The following is an 18,167-nucleotide window of genomic DNA, read 5'->3' as shown; positions in this document are numbered from 1 at the left end:
CCGCCTCCTGGGTTCAGGCAATTCTCCTGCCTCAGCCTCCTGAGTAGCTGGGATTACAGGCATGTGCCACCATGCCCAGCTAATTTTTTGTAGTTTTTAGTAGAGACGGGGTTTCACCATGTTGACCAGGATGGTCTCGATCTCTTGACCTCGTGATCCACCCGCCTCGGCCTCCCAAAGTGCTGGGATTACAGGCGTGAGCCACCGCGCCCGGCCTCATTATTTTATTTTTTGAGACATGGTCTTACTCCATCACCCAGGCTAGAATGCACTGGTGTAATCATGGCTCACTGCAGCCACAGCCTCCTTGGCTCAAGCGAAACTACCACCCCGGTATCCCGAGCAGCTGGGACCACAAGCATGTGCCACCACACCTGGCTAATTTTGTTTTTTTTTTTAGCATCTGCATCTCAGAGGATAATTTTTGTGTTTTTTGCAGAACAGAGTCTCATTATGTTGCCCAGGCTGATTTCAAACTTCTGGCCTCAGGCAATCCTCCTGCCTCAGACACCCAAACTATTGCGATCATAGGCATGAGCCACCGCGCCCAGCCCATTTCCCAGTTTTTAATAGTTGCAAACAAGACTATCAATAACAGATTACTTTTTTTGGTATAAAATTTAGTGGTTTACAAAGCCCTTTATCATATACAAGACTTCAGATTGAAATTCCTCAGGCTTTACACTTTACCCTTAGAATGCGAAGCTTCTGACACAAAAGTCATTCTCATACACTGAAATCTATTCAAAAAATGGAGATAAATATGACTTCTCCTCACGTATCAAATTAAACTTTTATATAAGTAGCCAGGCATTCACGCATATTGGTAGTATGGGGAGGAAGGAGTTTCTGTGAGCGATGGCCCTGGTCTCACGGTTGTAGCTCTACCCTAACTGGAGGGTTGACTAAAGCGGGAAAGATTTAATCTGAGAGATTTTTTTCTGGGAGTGAAAAAGAGTCTCAGATGCAGATGGTGTCACTGGGGGCTGCAATGGTTGACTCTGGTGGACAGGACAGATTGAGGAAAGTGGGCTAGTGATGAGAAATGAGATCACTAGCTGGCTACAGAGGCACAGAAGCAATCATCATATAATCTTTGGGCCTTATTTTTAAAGGCTTGTTTTTTTCCTAATATTTCAGCTTCTTCCAGGAATATTTTTCATTTTAGGGGACATAATTTTAAGAAAATGGCCCTCATAATCATTAATCTAATAATGTCTTTTTAAAAATTTTAGACAGAGTCTCACTCTGTCGCCCAGGCTGGAGTACAGTGGTGCGATCTTGGCTTACTGCAACCTCTGCCTCCTGGATTTAAACGATTCTCCTGCCTCAGCCACCCAAGTACCTGGGATTACAGGTATGCACCACCATGCCCAGATAATTTTTGTATTTTTAGTAGAGATGGGGTTTCACCATGTTGGCCAGGCTGATCTCGAACACCTGACCTCAAGTGACCCACCCGCCTCAGCCTCCCAAAATGTTGGGAGTACAGGCGCGAGCCATTGCATCTGGCCCTAAAATAGTCTTTCACTTAAAGAAAGGGTTTTTAATGTTAAAACTCAGCTTGCTTTAAGTTTTCTCTGAGTTCATTTTTAATCATTTGTGCATTAGAGGTTTGCTCTTGGGACAAATAATTTGTTGGTAGTTTCTAATTTTCTGCAAGAAAGGTTAGAGCCAAATTCACAGGTCACACATTTTAAATGTACAGATTTGCCTTATTCCCGAAAGAAAGTGAGGCACCTCTAAAATTGTGGCACTATAATTCGATACCATAATACAATCGTTTCTTGGCCTTTTGGCTTACGTCAAAGGTAGATTTGTTCTTATCAATTTAATATAGTAACACCATACAGTACTAACCTAACACACGGCTCCGTTTTATTTTTCTAATCCTTATTTTCACTTAGCCAGATTTCCACATTTAATTTTATTTTATCATGTATGGTATTTATGTTTTGCAATGCATGTTGTTTGCAGTTTGGCCGTCGGGTTACATGGGGGTTAGAAGGGTAGTGAGTATCTGAAGTGGGCAAACAGGACATAGGCAAGGCCTGGTGAAGAAACGAGACCTCTTTAGATGCACAGTTTATTACTGACAGAGACTGTAAAAGGAGGTGTGGGCATTGTGGCCTTGGTGCAGGTCATGGCAAAATAAAAGGGACTGGACAACTGCAGCAGAAAGAAGGGGTGTGGCAGCAGAGCCAACTCCAAGCTGCTTCTCAGCAGTTCCACGGCAGCAGCTGTGCCCTGAGAGGGGCAGGCAGAAAGTCCCTGCACCTCACAGAACCCGGAAGGCAATGAGAAACTGGCTGGGGGACCGTGGGGTGTTCTGCCAAGACTCAGCGCAGCTGCAGGCCACACCCTCCCCATGTGCTCTACACACAATGTCATGGGGTGCCATGGTGGAGCTGCTCCTCCTCGTCCTTGCTCAGTGCACCGGATGGCCTGGGCTCCTGGAGAGCCTTGAGTAGCATCACGAGGGGCCTGCACTGACTCCACAGAGTGCACGAGGCCACCAGAGGCTTTCCAGGAAGGCAGTGATCCAGGAACAATCTGATCTAACTTATTTTGAGAAAACACACAATTGGATTGCTAGGAAATGTGAGACACTGCAGGCAAGCAGACCAGCCATGGATGAAGAGAGGCAGGAAGTCTGCAGCTTGTGCAGGAAAGCGGCATCTTGTCTTGCTGATCAAGCACTCAAACAAGGCTGCCAGAAGAATAGCAGAGTGCAGTGGGAAGTGGGAAGACAAGTAGTTCAGCTTTGACTGTACTAACGGCCCCGCGAATTGAACGCACCTGTGCAGACGTGTGCAGCCTGGGGGAAGTGCCCAGGTTAAGTTAGGGGTTGGAAAGTCACCAACATATAGATGCCTTTGAGATCTCTCTAACAAAGTGGTTAGCCAAGGTGAAAGTTCAGAATGCCAGAGTGGTGGAATATGGAATCCTAGGAGACCCCAAAGTTTAAAGGGCAGATGTGGGCTGGACATGGTGACTTACATCTATAATCTCAGCACTTTGGGAGGCCGAGGATAACAAAGTCAGGATCTCGAGGTCAGGAGTTTGAGACCAGCCTGACCAACATGGTGAAACCCTGTCTCTACTAAAGACACAAAAAATTAGCAGGGCCTGGTGGTACGTTCCTGTAATCCCAGCTACTCGGGAGGCTGAGGCAGGAGAATTGCTTGAAGCTGGGAGGCGGAGGTTGCAGTGAGCTGAGATCATGCCACTGCACTCCAGCCTGAGTGACAGGGCAAGACTCCGTCTCAAAAAAAAAAAAAAAAAAAAAAAAAAAAAAAAAAAGATGCTAGTTTTGCAGGAGAGATGGGGGAGAAATGAATTGGAAGAGGAGTCAATGATGCATAATTAAATGTGTCATGACCCCCATGAGGATAAGAAGAAAAAGGGAAGCAATGGGATTTTGAAGGAGACTCACTTGTGACTTTTCTTTGGGAGAGGTTTCCACTAATGGGGAAGAAACCAGCTTAAAGGAAGCTGAACAGCGAGTCATAAAGAAGTGAGAGCCGATACTCTTTAGTGGGGCTGGTGGAAATTTAAATATATCAACACCCAAAGACAGTTACAGAGTAAACATTCAAATAAATGTCTGCTAAAACAGCAACACAAATGCAATTAATCATTTGAAGGATGGCTATTTCTAATGGTGGCTTATCATCAACTTTTGTGAGAGTGCGAACTCAAAAGAAATACATAATTACTTTGAAGTTGGTTTTTCACTGTCAGCTTTAGTCATGTAGCTAAATTCCTTTGTTGAAAAATTATTTTTCTGTTTTTATTGAACTAATTGAATATCTCAGAAGAATCCATTTGTTTTTTCACTCTGAATATATTATGAAGCCAAATCATTTGGTAGAATGGATGAGAAGGCGTTATGAGCATTTGAAATATGGCCATAAGAACTGGCCTTTTGTGAACTTAATTATATGACTGTCTTCAATTTCCCATGTGTTATTCCCAGGCCAGGCTGGTGATATCTTTTCTGAGGTCAGTAAAATGAATTTGGTGCTTTGGGCAATGAGGTAAAGACAGGATTCACAAAATCCCAAGGGAAAGAGTCTCTCTCTGTTTCTATGCACAGGATAGAGAAAAATCACATCCAAAATTCAGGTGAAATTCAAAATTTCAAAATTCCTCACAAGCCCATTTGGCTTCAATCATTTCTAGGGCCCAGGAAACATGGGGGCTTCTAAGAATTCTCCAGATTTTCAACAAAAATCTCTCACCCCTCTGTTTCCCTTTCAATCAGCAGCCTCCACCACCATGGAACCACTCATAACTAAGTATCAAAACCAAAGCACAATGAAGACAGGGTCCCTCCTTTACACACTTTCTCTTTTCCTTTTTTTTTTTTTTTTTTTTTTTTNTTTTTTTTTGAGACAGTATCTCACTCTGTCTCCCAGGTTGGGGTGCAGTGGCACAATCTCGACTCACTGCAACTTCCGGCTCCCGGGTTCAAACAATTCTCCTGCCTCGGCCTCCCGAGTAGCTGGGATTATAGGCATGCACTACCATGCTTGGCTAATTTTTGTATTTTTAGTAGAGATGGGGTTTTTCCATGTTGGCCAGGCTGGTCTTGAACTCCCGACCTCAGGTGATCCGCCTACCTTGGCCTCCCAAAGTGGCAGGATTACAGGCATGACCCATCATGCCTGGCATGAATTTGCTCTTTTGAAAGGGGGAAAAAACCCTCGATTTGAGCAAAACACCCAGAAATGGAGCTAGAATGGGACTTCCTCTTTTCAGCTCCCTCCTGGAGGAAGCCTATGGGCTGTGTTCTCAGGGTAGCCATTTTAAGGATCAGAGGAAGTCCAACCTCTAAACGTGTGAGGGTCTGGTTGAGTTTGTAGGGGCTTCTGTCTTTATAATGTTAGAAACTGGAAGGAATGCTGAGAGATGAACCATTCAGCTTTCAGGTCTTCAACATGGTTGGCAGGTGGGTTTCTCACTGGGAATCTGCTGAAAGTCATGGCTCCTGCCTCTAGGGAAACATACCTGCATTCAGAAACACACCTGAGGGGTCCATAGACACCCACATTGTAGCACGGGCTTGGTGCAAGTTTGGAGCAGAGGATCTGAGACCCATTCATTTTAGGCATGGTCAGGCTGAGGTCCGGAGAGATTTAGGATGGGCTCAAATGAACACCGTGAGGGTTAGGCCTCCTTCTCTTTTTATTACATAGCTTGATTCTTACAGGCTCTCATTATGACCATGAAAGCAAACTATTGTCCCTAAATGATTTCAGGTTATTATTACTATTTTTAGCTTCTTTCTTAAGAGCTATTCTTTTAACTGTGGTGAAATACACATAACATAAAACTGACGATTTTTAACCATTGTTAAGTGTACAGTTCAGTGGTGTTGTACAAATTGTTGTGCGGCCATCACCAACACTCATCTCCAGAACTTTTTCACCATGCAAAACTTAAACTCTGTACCCACTGAATGCCAATTCCCCATTCCCCTTCCCCTAGCCCCTGGCAGACACCATTCCACTTCTTGTTTCTATGAATTTGACTACTCTGGGGAACTCATGGAAATATCTTTTCATAAGCAAGAAATGGTAGGCTTGGTGAAGTAGCTCAGGTCTGTAATCCCAGTACTCTGGGAGGTGTAGGCAAACAGATCACTTGAGGTCAGGAATTTGAGACCAGCCTGGCCAACATGGTGAAACCCCATCTCTACTAAAAATACAAAATATTAGCTGGGTGTGGTGGTGCGTGCCTGTAATCCCAGTGACTCTGAAGTCTTAGGGGGGAGAATTGCTTGAACCCGGGAGGTGGAGATTGCAGTGAGCTGAGATTGCAGCGGGCTGAGATTGCAGCACTGCACTTCAGCCTGGGCAGCAGAGCAAGACTCCGTCTCAAAGAAAAAAAAAAAAAAAAAAAAAAAAGAAATGGTATTTGACTAGGTCATTCGCTCTAAATGTATTTGAGATTTTTAACTTCCTATTCCTAGTTTGCTTACTGGCACTGATGATTATTTGGGACCCAGACTTTGCCATAGTCAGGCTGGGTCCCAAAGGAATCATCAGTTTCACCTAGCACAGTCATAGTTGTCCCTATAGTAGACAATAGGCAGGATGGGGGCTGAGACCAAGGCCCCAGGCCTGCTGGTTATCACTGGCCATGCCCAGAGGCGTTTACTATTTCTGTACGAGGGACAGCTCAGGAGCCAAAAATGGTCCTAGTGTCCAGTAGATCTTTTTCAGAGATAACGGCAGGGGGCTGGGGTCCACAGGGGGACAGTCTGTGCAGACGGAGGCTCATGAAACAGAAACTAGACCCCAAAGCTGAGCCCTTGTCTTCCAGCCACAAGACCATGCCAGGCAGGGAAGCAGGAGGGATAAGGATGGGGAGAAAGGAGAAAGCTTGGGTGCAGGATCTTGTCATAGGAATGGGCCTCTGTGCGGTAGTGGTTTAGAGCCTCGTGATTGTGGAATGGTGTTAAAGCCTGGGGCTCAGCCACCAGAAGAATCACCATACACTAATGCTCACCCTAGGTTTGAGGCAGGGCTAGAAGAACTTCCTTACCTCCTAAGGATAGGCTCCACAGCCTTCCCCTGTGCTGGACTACACTTTAGATGGGCTTCTTTTTGACTCTAGGGCCCTGATATGGTTTGCCTTAATGTCTCCACTCAAATTTCATCTTGAATTGTAATCCCCACATATAAGGGAGGGAGATGACTGGATCATGGGAGTGGTTTCCCCCATGCTGTTCTCAAGATAGTGAGTGAGTTCTTAGGAGATCTGATGGTTTTGTAAGTGTCTGGCATTTCACCTGCTAGCACTTCCCTCTCCTGACGCCATGTGAAGAAGGTCCTTGTTTCCCCCTCCCCTCTACCATGATTATAAGTTTCCTGAGGCCTCTCCAGCCACGTGGAACTGTGAGTTAATTAAACCTCTTTATAAACTACCCAGTCTCTAGTAGTATCTATACAGTTGTATGAGAATGGACTAATATAGGCCCTGACTTCTCTTGAGAATTTACTTTAGAAACTTGCAACTGTACATTCTTTCTCTGCCCCTGTGAGATGTAAGTCTTCCAGCCTGTTGCTAGTCTTATAATCCAGGACCACGACCACCTTTCTTGAGGACCTTGAAGCCAACTTTTTGAAATCTAATCATGGAGAGGAATAGTATCTCTGTCTCTCAATCTCTGTGGAAGGGTTGGAGCCTAACTCCAATAAGCACTCATTAGCAAACACAGATGCCTAATCACTTGGACCATCACATGGACCAACCTCTGCACAAACATCCTCTAGTACTTTTCCATCAGCTGATCCTAGTGCTTAAAAACCCTCCCACTGTCTGTTTCAGCAGAGTTACTTCAATCTCTCTCCCTCATTGTAGCCTTGAATAAAGCCTTTGCCTTTCAAACTCTGCCGTGCCCATTTTTCTTTGAGATGTTCAGATGCTGGCAAGGCTGAAAACTGCAGGAGATCTGTTTGTGATAATCCAGGTAAGCCACAGGTAAAGCACAGGTAAGGCAGAAGCAGGGAAGTGAGGTGAGGGGTGGTGTACTCACGAAAGGAAGGTTCTAAAACTGAATGGTAAGAATGGTCATGTCCCACCAGGAGTGTGGTACTAGGTATACCTGTTTGCAAGCAATTTAATGAGATTGCTTTAAACATGGCTTGATTTTAATGTGCGGGACAAAACTGAACGTGTGATTGCTCCACCAGGCTTTGTGAAGTGTTTGGTAAAAACATACGCAAAGTCTTTATGGTCAGAGTTTCCTTGATGCCAGGAGTTTCTGTTGACCTACATTCAGTGTTGTAACTAATTGGATTTTTATTTTCTCTTTCTTTCTTTTTTTTTTTTTTTTTTTTAGAAAGTGATTTATTTAAAGAGAGAGAGAAACAGGAGAAGGAGAAAGAGAAACAGGAGAAGGAGAAAGAAAGAAACAGCTAACTCGTACACTGAGTGAGAGAATCCAGAAAGATGGAATCCAGGAGAGGAAAGCAACTTCCACACTGAGTGGAAGGGAATAGAGAGGGAGATGGCGTTTAGGAGGGGAAGACAGGCTTCCACAAGAGAGCGTGGACAGGGACTCCAGAGGGAAGATCCAGGATAGAGAAAAACAGCTTCCACGAAAGGAGTGTTTGTGGAAGGGGACCCAAACATGGAGTCCCAGATTTCTCTTTTTTAACCAGCAGTTGCAGACTGGCTTTGGTCTGTTAACTCATTGTGTTTCTGGGATGCCCAGTGTTCTAAGAATTCTTGTTTTTCATTTGAATGGCTTCAAGTGGAGCACATGTTCCTAAGATGGCCACTGGTTCTTACCAGCCCATTGCCTCTGCCCTGACTTCTAGGAGCATAAGACTTGGACATTCCTCATATGTTCCCTCTGAGCTAACCTGAGTGTAGCCAGTGTAGATTTTTCTTCTTTTCTACATTCCTGACCGATGGCTCCCTCCTTTCTCTTAAGCATGTCTTTCAGTCTCATACTACTTCTTTTCTTAATATTAAGTCTGTTCGTGTACATGGATAGCTTACTAGGCATCTCATTTAAGGTTCTGAAATAAGTATACAAGCTAAAAAGTCTTCCCCCTTCCTTCTCTACCCACAAAGTATACATTGTGTTGGGCAATATCATGGGGAAAATACCAGAAGCAAACCTCAGCTGCAGGAATCTCTTCTCTCTTGTGCCACTGCCTTCTTATTAGAAAGACATGTTTTTAGTGACAAAGTTGGCAAATCCATCATGCAGCAGTGTGAATGGGATGTAAGGAGATATTTTAAATTTCACCCCATAATACAACCATATCAAATCTCATTTCCAAATGCGGAAACGCAGACTTGCAGGCAAGGATATCTGGAAACGAAGCCTATTTAAAATTGCTTGGTAGGAATGACAGTTTTTCTTCCAATCCACTTTCAGTGACAGTCTGTCACGCTTCCCTGAGAGATTGCCAACCTTCAAATCTTAGTGGGTTATTTATTTTGCCAACAGCTCTCCTGCTGCCAATCAATGGCAAGACTTGAGGGGGAAAGGGTTATCATTTTCTTTCCTCTGGATCTGAGTTCGTGACTCTTGCTCTAGAGGACTATGACTTTAAGACCATGGCAGTGCTTCTGCTTCATGGACTTGGCACCGTGCCATGGTCTTCCTGGCATTTGATCTCTGCTTGCCCTTGTTTCTGGCTTTGTCGCTCCCACTCAGCACTGAGAGCTTGTAATAAGCTCAGCACATTATATGATTAAGATAAGACCACATGGATTCCACTGCTGGATTTCAAACGCCAATAACTAACCTTGTCTTTCTTCATGTTCAGCAGGGATAACTGCTATGAGATGGCTGAGTTGGCCACCTGGGCACTGCACCAGGCCTGCCTGGCTTACTTTTGGTCTGGCTGGCTCATGATTTTGCACTTAGCCTTTTGTGATCTTGGTGTAGTGAGGGTAGAGCTGTGCATTTTCTAAGAGAAGCAGGATAATATAATTAATAACAGATGAAAAAAATTTCCTTTTTTTTTGAGATGGCGTTTCGCTCTTGTTGCCCAGGTTGGAGTGCAACGGTGCAATCTAGGCTCACTGCAACCTCCGCCTCCCAGTTCAAATGATTCTCCTGCCTCAGCCTTCTGAGTAGCTGGGATTACAGGCATGTGCCACCATGCCCAGCTAATTTTGTATTTTTAGTAGAGACGGGCTTTTTCTATGTGGGTCAGGCTGGTCTCAAACTCCCTATCTCAGGTGATCTGCCTGCCTTGGCCTCCCAAAGTGCTGGGATTACAGGCACGAGCCACCATGCCCTGCCAAAAGGTGAAGATTTACATAGAGGAAATGAGTGCCCGCTGTTATACAATGAGTAGGAAAAGTCCAAGCAAACCAGGTGGGTTGTTGCTTTGAGCACTTGGGGGTCTACTTTCTAGCTTTTGCTCATTTTCTAGAAGAGAAAACTGGAAACTCAGATTAAGGAACACGTTCAAGGTGCTCTAACATCAGCGTGTCAGAGACGTTTGAACCAGAGCTACTCCATCTTGAACAGGGGCTGGGTAAAATGAGGCTGAGATCTACTGGGCTGCATTCCCAGATGGTTAAGGCTTTCTGAGTCACAGGACGAGATGCGAGGTCGGCACAAGATGTGGTTCATAAAGACCTTGCTGATCAAACAGGTTGCAGAACAGAAGCTGGCCCAAACCCAGCAAAACCAAGATGGCAACAAGGGTGACCTCTTGTGGTCTTCACCACTGTACTCTCACTAGCGCCATGACAGTTTAAAAATGCTATGGCAACATCAGGAAGTTACTCTCTATGATCTAGAAAGGGGAGGCATGAAGAGTCCACCCCTTGTTTAGAGTATCATCAAGAAATAACTGTAAAAATGGGCTACCAGCAGCCCTCAGGGCTGCTTTGTCTATGGAGTGGCCATTCTTTCATTCCTTCACTTTTTTTTCTTTTTCTTTTTTTTTTTTTTTTGAGATGGACCCTTGCTCTGTTGCCTAGGCTGGAGTGCAATGGCATGATCTTGGCTCACTGCAACCTCTGCCTCGCCCGGGTTCAAGCGATTCTCCTGCCTCAGCCTCCCGAGTAGCTTGGACTACAGGCATGTGCCACCATGTTCAGCTCATTTTTTTCGTATTTTTAGTAGAGTTGGGGTTTCACCTTGTAAGCCGGGATGGTTTCCAACTCCTGACCTCATGATCCGCCCACCTCGGCCTCCCAAAGTGCTGGGATTACAGGCGTGAGCCACCACGCCCAGCCTCATTCCTTTACTTTCCTAATGAGCTTGCTTTCACTGTACTGTATGAACTCTCCCTGAATTCTTTCTTGCGTGAGATCCAAGAGCCCTCTCTTGGAGTCTGGATAGGGACCCCTTTCCCGTCACAAGCATGTCACTTGTTTGAAAGCTGTGGCCTCATGGTAGGGCATCCCCATCCCTGGAGCCTTCTGGCTATTCCATAAAGTGGGTGGAATGACTGGCAATTGTAAAGCACCTCCCTGTCCATAAGAGCCAGAGTCGCAGAGCTCACAGTATATTTCCGTGCTTGCGGTTGGTACCAAACACTGGTAAAAATGGTAAAAAGCAGTCTCCTGTGCTTCTCTTACCTCCATGGCCAACAGTATATTGCTTTGTGTATACTGTCTATAATATAAGCCTGTAGAACTGAACCAGGACTCCTCTAAAAAGCATGAGCCACACGTGGGTCTCCCGACATTGCTTTGATGCAGTGAGTGTGGATGCAATGAGAAACAGGGTCAGGTTTTGAAACCATCCCCACAGGGTGGACAGGACTTGCATGCCAGATTCTGGATACAAATACAGTTATAATTCAGTGTTAATCAGGCTGCACCCTGGTCCAGTTCCTTGCTGCGCTAGGTCATGTATTGTAACCAATACGTGTTACAATATTGGGGTCTGGATCATGGCCTCTTTCCATTAGCACTATGATTAAACCTGGTTCTCTGCTGCAACGTGGTGTCTTGGCATACCGATTTGCTGTGTGCATTGGTCAATAAACCTATTACAATTACAATTTTGTGTGTGTGTTTTTTCTCTATTTACATGTTGTATTGGTTACAATACAAAAAAAAGTACCCCAATTTTTCTGAGAAGTGGTTTAATTACTTTTATTCTTTTCTCTTCTCTTCCCCTTTCTCCTTTCAGTCTGCTTCCTACTTAGCCCCTTTTGAAATGCAAAATAACCTCTCACCTCCCCGCACCAGACATTCCCCACAAGGCAAGGTCACCTGTGTGCCCCAGGGATCTTTCCTCCAGAATCGACAGTCAATTAACAGATCAAAGCACATCTCTGAGAAACTCCCATCTCTGGGGGTGGCCTCGGGAGGACACACTGAAAGCACACCCACTTGGCCACTTTTACAACTTCTTTCTGCCCAGGAAGGCACCAACTCAACTGTCTGTGAACTCAACTGCTTGGTAGATAAGACACCAGGCTAGCAGGGGGATCTTCTGCCCTTGTTCACTTCCCCTTTAACCTTATAAAAATGTCTGCTTTTTGCTCCAAAGGTAAAGCAGCTCACTTAAAGCAGGACGATTCATGCCTTTCCAAATTAGCTTCGAAAATAAATTCACTTTTCTTGTACCAGGCCTGGATCTTGTTAATTGGACTCTACTGTGGTGAGTGGCTAACTGGTTTTTCAGTTACCGTAGCACTAGATTCCACCATTTGCATCCCCACTGTTCCTCCCTATTAAGGGCAGAAGACTGTTTAAGAATTAATTTGCAGCCAGGCGTGGTGGCTCATGTCTGTAATCCCAGCACTTTGGGAGGCTGGTGCAGGCAGATTACGAGGTCAGGAGTTCTAGACCAGCCTGGCCAACATGGTAAGACCCTATCTCTACTAAAAATACAAAAAACTAAGCAGGAGTTGTGGTGCACACCTGTAATCCTAGTTACTTAGGAGGCTGAGGCAGGAGAATTGCTTGAAACTGGGAGGCAGACGTTGCAGTAGCTGAGATGGTGCCACTGCATTCCAGCCCTGTCTCAGAAAAAAAAAAAAAAAAAGAATTGATTTGCATTCCCATGGTTCCTATAGGCAGGATCTTACGGTAGAACCATAGGCTTTTGTTTAAGGATCACTTAAGATGTTTTTCAGACACACCTCCCCAGAATTCCAGCAACCAGTTGGAAGTCTCCCATAGAAGAACAGGATCAGCAGGAGAATCCAGCTGCTGCCTCTCCCCTTCCTGTGACTTCACCCTGCATTCTTTTACCAGTCAGGGATCTCCATACTTCTGCCCACTGCAAAGCCCTTAAAAACCCAAACCTCATATTCCGTGGGGAGATGGCTTTGAGGTTTCCTGTCATCTCCTTGTTCTGTGACCCTCTTGTCAGAGGTGCTTGAACAAGAGCAACTCCATCTTGGGTAGGGGCTGGGTAAAATGAGGCTGGGACCTACGGGGCTGCATTCCCAGATGGTTAGGCATTCTATATCACAGCATGAGAGAGGAGGTCAGCAGAAGACAAAGGTCATAAAGACCTTGCTGATAAAACAGGTAGCAGTATGGAAGCTAGCTAAAACTCACCAAAACCAGGATGGTAATGAGAGTGACCTCTGGTCATCCTCATTGCTACACTCCAACCAGCACCATGACAGTTTGCAAATGCCATGGCAATGTCAGGAAGTTACCCTATATATCTAAAAAGGGAGGCCCTTTTATAAAAAGGAATAATCCACCCCTTGTTTAGCATATCATCAAGAAATAACCACAAAACTAGACAACCAGCAGCCCTCGGGGCTCCTCTGCCTACGGAGTAGCCATTCTTTTCGCTTTCCTAATAAACTTGCTTTAACTGTACTCGAGGGACTACCCTGAATTCTTTCTTGCATGAGATCCAAGAACCCTCTCTTGGGGCGTGGATCGTGACTCCTTTCCACGAACGCTATGATTAAACATGTTTCTCTGTTGCAACCTGATGGTTGGTATATTGATTTGCTGTGTGCATTGCTCAACAAACCTACTACGATTGCAATTGTTGTGTGTGTTTATTCGCCTATTTAAATTTGAGGAATTCTATTTCTTGCAAAACCTTGACCAAACAGGATTTCCACTTAGCTAAAAAATACAGAGGTTTTTTTTTTTTTTTTTTTTTGGCAGGTTCTGTTGTTGAATAGCAATATATATAAGTGCTTTATGTCTTGTCATTAACAGACAACTAAAAACATAGTGTGATCCTAATTAAAAAATCTATATATGATTAGAGAAAAATCAGACATTTATAAAAACGTAAGTGGTGATTATTTCTCTTGGTAATTAACATTAAAATAATACATTTATCTATTTTTAATTTTCTTTACAATAACCATGATTGCTATCATAATCAGAAAAAACATGTTAAACTCAAAATTATACAGAGATTAAAATATTTTTTCCAATTCTACTTTACTTTTTTTCTTACTCTTCACTTTTGCAACAACGGATTTTTAGGAAATTTACCGAGTTGTGCAACCATCACCACTACCTAAGTTTAGAACATTTCATCACCCCCAAAAAGAAACCTTTTTGGGCTCATTTGTACTAACTCTTCATACCCACTCCCAGCCCCTGGAAACCACTAATCAATTTTCTGTCCTACAAATTTGTCTGTTTTGAACATTTACTATAAATGGAGTCCTACAGTAGGTATTTTGGGTCTGGATTCTTTCACTTAGCATAATGGTTTTGAGGCTTATATATGTTGCAGTGTGTATCAGTACTGTATTCTTTTTTATGGCTAAATAATGATCCACTGTATGGACAGACCATGTTATCTGCTCACTAGCTGATGGACATTTGAGTTGTTTCCACCTTTTGTCTATTATGAATAATACTGCTATATTAGTCTATTCTCACACTGCTAATAAAGATATACCCAAGACTGGGTAATCTGTAAAGGAAATAGGTTTTGTTAACTCACAGTTCCACATAGTCATTGCAGAAGAAGAATGAGAAAGTCACATCTTACATGGCGGCAGGCAAGAGAGCTCATGCAGAAGAACTCACATTTATGTAACTATCAGATATCATGAGAGTTACTCACTATCACAAGAACAGTATGGGGGAAACTGCCCCCATGGTTCCATTACTCCACCTGGTCCCACCCTTCACACTTGGGGATTATAATTCAACGTAAGATTTAGGTGGGGACACAGCCAAACCCCATCAGTTGCTATCCACATCTGAACACAAAGGACTAAATTTACACGTTACAAAATCTCTAGACTAGTAAGACAAGATTCCAAATGCGTCTCCCAAGAGGGTCCCCTTAGAATAATAGGATTCCTGGTCTTGCCACAGTGAGATGGTATATTAATCTATTCTCATGCTGCTATACATAACTGCCTGAGACTGAGTAATTTAAAAAAGAAAAAGGTTTAATTGACTCACAGTTCAGCATTGCTGGGGAGGCCTCAGGAAACTTACAATCATGGCAGAAGGCCAAGGAGAAGCAAGTGTCTTCTTCACAGGGCGGCAGGATGGAGTGGGTGCAAGCAGGGGAATGCCAGGTGCTTATAAAACAATGAGGTCTCGTGAGACTCACTCATTACCACGAGGACAGCATGGGGCCAATTGCCTCCAAGATCTATTACCTCCACCTGGTCCCACCCTTGACATGTGGGGATTACAATTAAGATGAGATTTGGGTGGGGACACAGCCAAACCATATCAGATGGGTTGCTTTCATAGGGACAGAATGTTAGGATCTCAACACAAACTTTCAGAAGTTAGCTCTCAGAAGTCTTAGAAAGCAGTACACTTTTCTAGCCACTTATCCCAAATATTCCCAGAGGTAGGCCCAGAGGCATGCAGCATATGTCTTACCTTGGAAGTTATGAGTACAGGTGGTTTTATTTGGGAACAGTGTGCAAAGTGAGGTTGTCAGTGTGAAGAATAAAATGCAGGAAGACAGAGAGAGAACAGGGAAAACAGGAAGCCCTTTTCTGAGCTCTATGCAGTCTCAGCTTTAGGTTTCTTCTCAGTCCTGGTATATGATCAATGCTCAATAGATGTTTGAATTCTTAGGATGGTGCACAGGTAATTATGGTTTTTACCATTACTTTTCAATGGCAAGAACCACAATCACTTTTGCATCGACCTATAATTCGATTTGAAAAAAAACAAATATGTATGGCTCTTCCTGTAAATATAATCATATATGTTTATATTTCCATAAGTTTGCTTCTGTTTCAAGAGTAGAGGCTGTGTCCAAATTCAAATCCTTCCTTATCTAACCCTGGGGGAGAAAATAGTGTGTGGTGGGCAGGGGTCTGCAGAACTGGGACTCAGAACAGGGCATCCACACCAGGCACAGGGAGAAAGACCTTGGCTAGAGTCCCAAGGAAGACTGAGGCCCCAATTCTGGAAGGATAATCAGGAAGATGGGCCCATCTGAGAGGAGCCACAGTTGAGTTATGGGTTGCTGAGCAATCTTGAGCTCGGATGCATGAGTAATACAGTCTATGACCCCAAATTCCCTTTAGGTTGCTGTGCATCTGTTGAACCTTCAATAAGCAGCTGCAAGCAAATACATGCCAGATCTCTTATGTCATCTGAACAGGGCTGTAAATGTGCCTTCACCTTTGCCTTAAAACTAAGAGAGAGCCAGAAAACAAACCTGCACATGTACCTCCTGTCTAAAATAGAAGTAGAAAAAAAAACCCGAGAGTGAACCAGGAGTCTTCTCTCTAAGGTTTTACTTTGTTTATCCCTTGTGTTCTCTTTAATATGGCTTTTCAGCACCAGTATTTTACAAATCATTTTTACTGAGTGCTCTATAAGCTGAGAATCTCATTGTTTTAAAACTTATAATCATTTTTTATTGCTTTGTTAATAGAGATCTTGTCAATTTCATTTAAGAAATCTCTCTCTCTCTGTGTGTGTGCGTGTGTGTGTATAGAAAAATTTTAATAGGAAGCCAACACAAAAATCTGTTGGAAAATAAGTATGCAATAATATAATGCCAGGTTTCCATGTGTAATATATTTGATGTAGAACTGAAGCAATTATCCACAAAATTTAGGCTTAAAAATTATTTTAGAAGAGACAATAATATAAAACTAAACTGTTGTACAAAAATTTAAATTTTTGGCTTTTTGTTTCCATTTCACTGACTTTAGAGAAAAGGAAAAAAAAAAGGGAAAGAATTAATTTCGAGGCCATGTTTCAACATGACAGTTTCATTTTATTCATTCAGTCAATAATCATTTACTGGGACTCTACCCTCTGCCTGGATGGAAATGTGCTAACATCAAAGGTACAGGGGCCTGCTCTTGAAACGCGAATGGTATGGCAGGAACAGATACGTAAGCAGATGCGGGATGGCATTACAAGCTCAGGAAGAGAGGTGATAATAAAACGCTTGTGGCTTGGGATAATTAACTGCCCGGGGACAGATCAGAAGGCTTCATGAAGAGAGGGCATTTGAGTGTGTTAGAAATGAGAATACCTTGTGGAGAGGATGAAGGCTGTTGTAGGGGAGGAAGTGGTGTGGCTATTTCGTGAGAAGTTCAAAGACTTTAAAGCAGGAGAATGGCTTTGGTACAAAGCAGAGGATGCAGAGGCACAGGCAGGGATGGACTTGAGTGAGGAGGCCAGGACTGTCACGGAGACCATGCGAGGTCCTTGGGGAAGGCAGGCAGGACGCAAGAGTAAAGGGCTGGCTGCAGGAGGCTGAGCAGGCTGATGTGGTGGGAGCCTCAGGGACGATGGGGTCTTGCTTGGGGACTGGATAGTTGGTGATGCCATTACCAAGCTGGGGAAGGGGGACTCTAGAGGGGGACCAGCTAAGAGACACTTTGGCAGGATGAACTGAGCTGGTAGAGATGGGTGTCACTGATAGTATTTTAATGTCAATATCAGCTTCTTTCCCATTAAAAATGAATGAACATACTCTGTTTAAGATGGTTGATTTGTCTGATTAATGTAGAAATGTCGTGCATGAGGCTTCAACCTGCCCATTCACCCAGAGACAAGCTCCATGAATTGATGCCAATGTCCCAGGACACCTTTTCTGGCTCCTTGGATTTAGCATCCTTGTCCAAGTGGGGAGCTCTGTGGAGCATTTTCCATTCCCTGGAAAAATGCTCAGATCACCACTGGGGTGGTCACAGGTGCCTTTTCATAGTTTGCCTCAGCACCCATGATTCTGGAATGACAAGCTTAGAAGATCAGTCCATAAGTTAGTTCAAATCAGTTCACTTAAACATTTCTGATTTGCTATGAGTACTAGGAACTGTGCATTCATGATTTTTAGTCCTTTAACAACCCAGCAGGCAGACGGCATTATCTTCCTTCTGCAGGTGGGGAAATCAAGGCTGAGAGAGCATTAAGTCTCTCGCTGTCGTTGCACAACTAAGATGGGGAGCTGAATTCATCCCAATGAGTGGACGGCACTGGGCTCCATTATCTCAATAGACCCAGTGTGTTGCCTTTGATGGCTCTGACCACAGCACGCTATTACCAGATCTCGAGAGTTCTTTTACTGGGCCATTTTTTCAGTGACAGAACTGTAGGTAGTATTTTCAACATGACTGATACTTTATGAGCACCTGAAATAAGGAGGAATGATGGCTGGGTCATCAATTTATTTTTCTTCCTCAATTAATATAACAGCTGAGATAAAGGGTGTTAAACTGGCTTAATTGGGTTGCCATCATAACTAATGGCTTCATTTTAACGAAACTAGCATCTTTTAAGTAGAA

General features: G+C 43.8%; 1 protein-coding gene across 2 annotated transcripts in view; it reads right to left on the bottom strand.

Annotated features, from left to right (window-relative positions):
- CDH13 (cadherin 13) overlaps positions 1–18,167 on the bottom strand; it is a 1,196,315-nt gene that overhangs the window by 15,425 nt on the left and 1,162,723 nt on the right. The gene's annotated exons all lie outside the window — the stretch shown is intronic.

Source organism: Cebus imitator, unplaced genomic scaffold (assembly GCF_001604975.1).
Source record: "Cebus imitator isolate Cc_AM_T3 unplaced genomic scaffold, Cebus_imitator-1.0 Scaffold159, whole genome shotgun sequence".
NCBI lineage: Eukaryota > Metazoa > Chordata > Mammalia > Primates > Cebidae > Cebus > Cebus imitator.
Note: the sequence above shows the minus strand (reverse complement) of the source record. Positions and strands in the feature narration are given on the sequence as shown.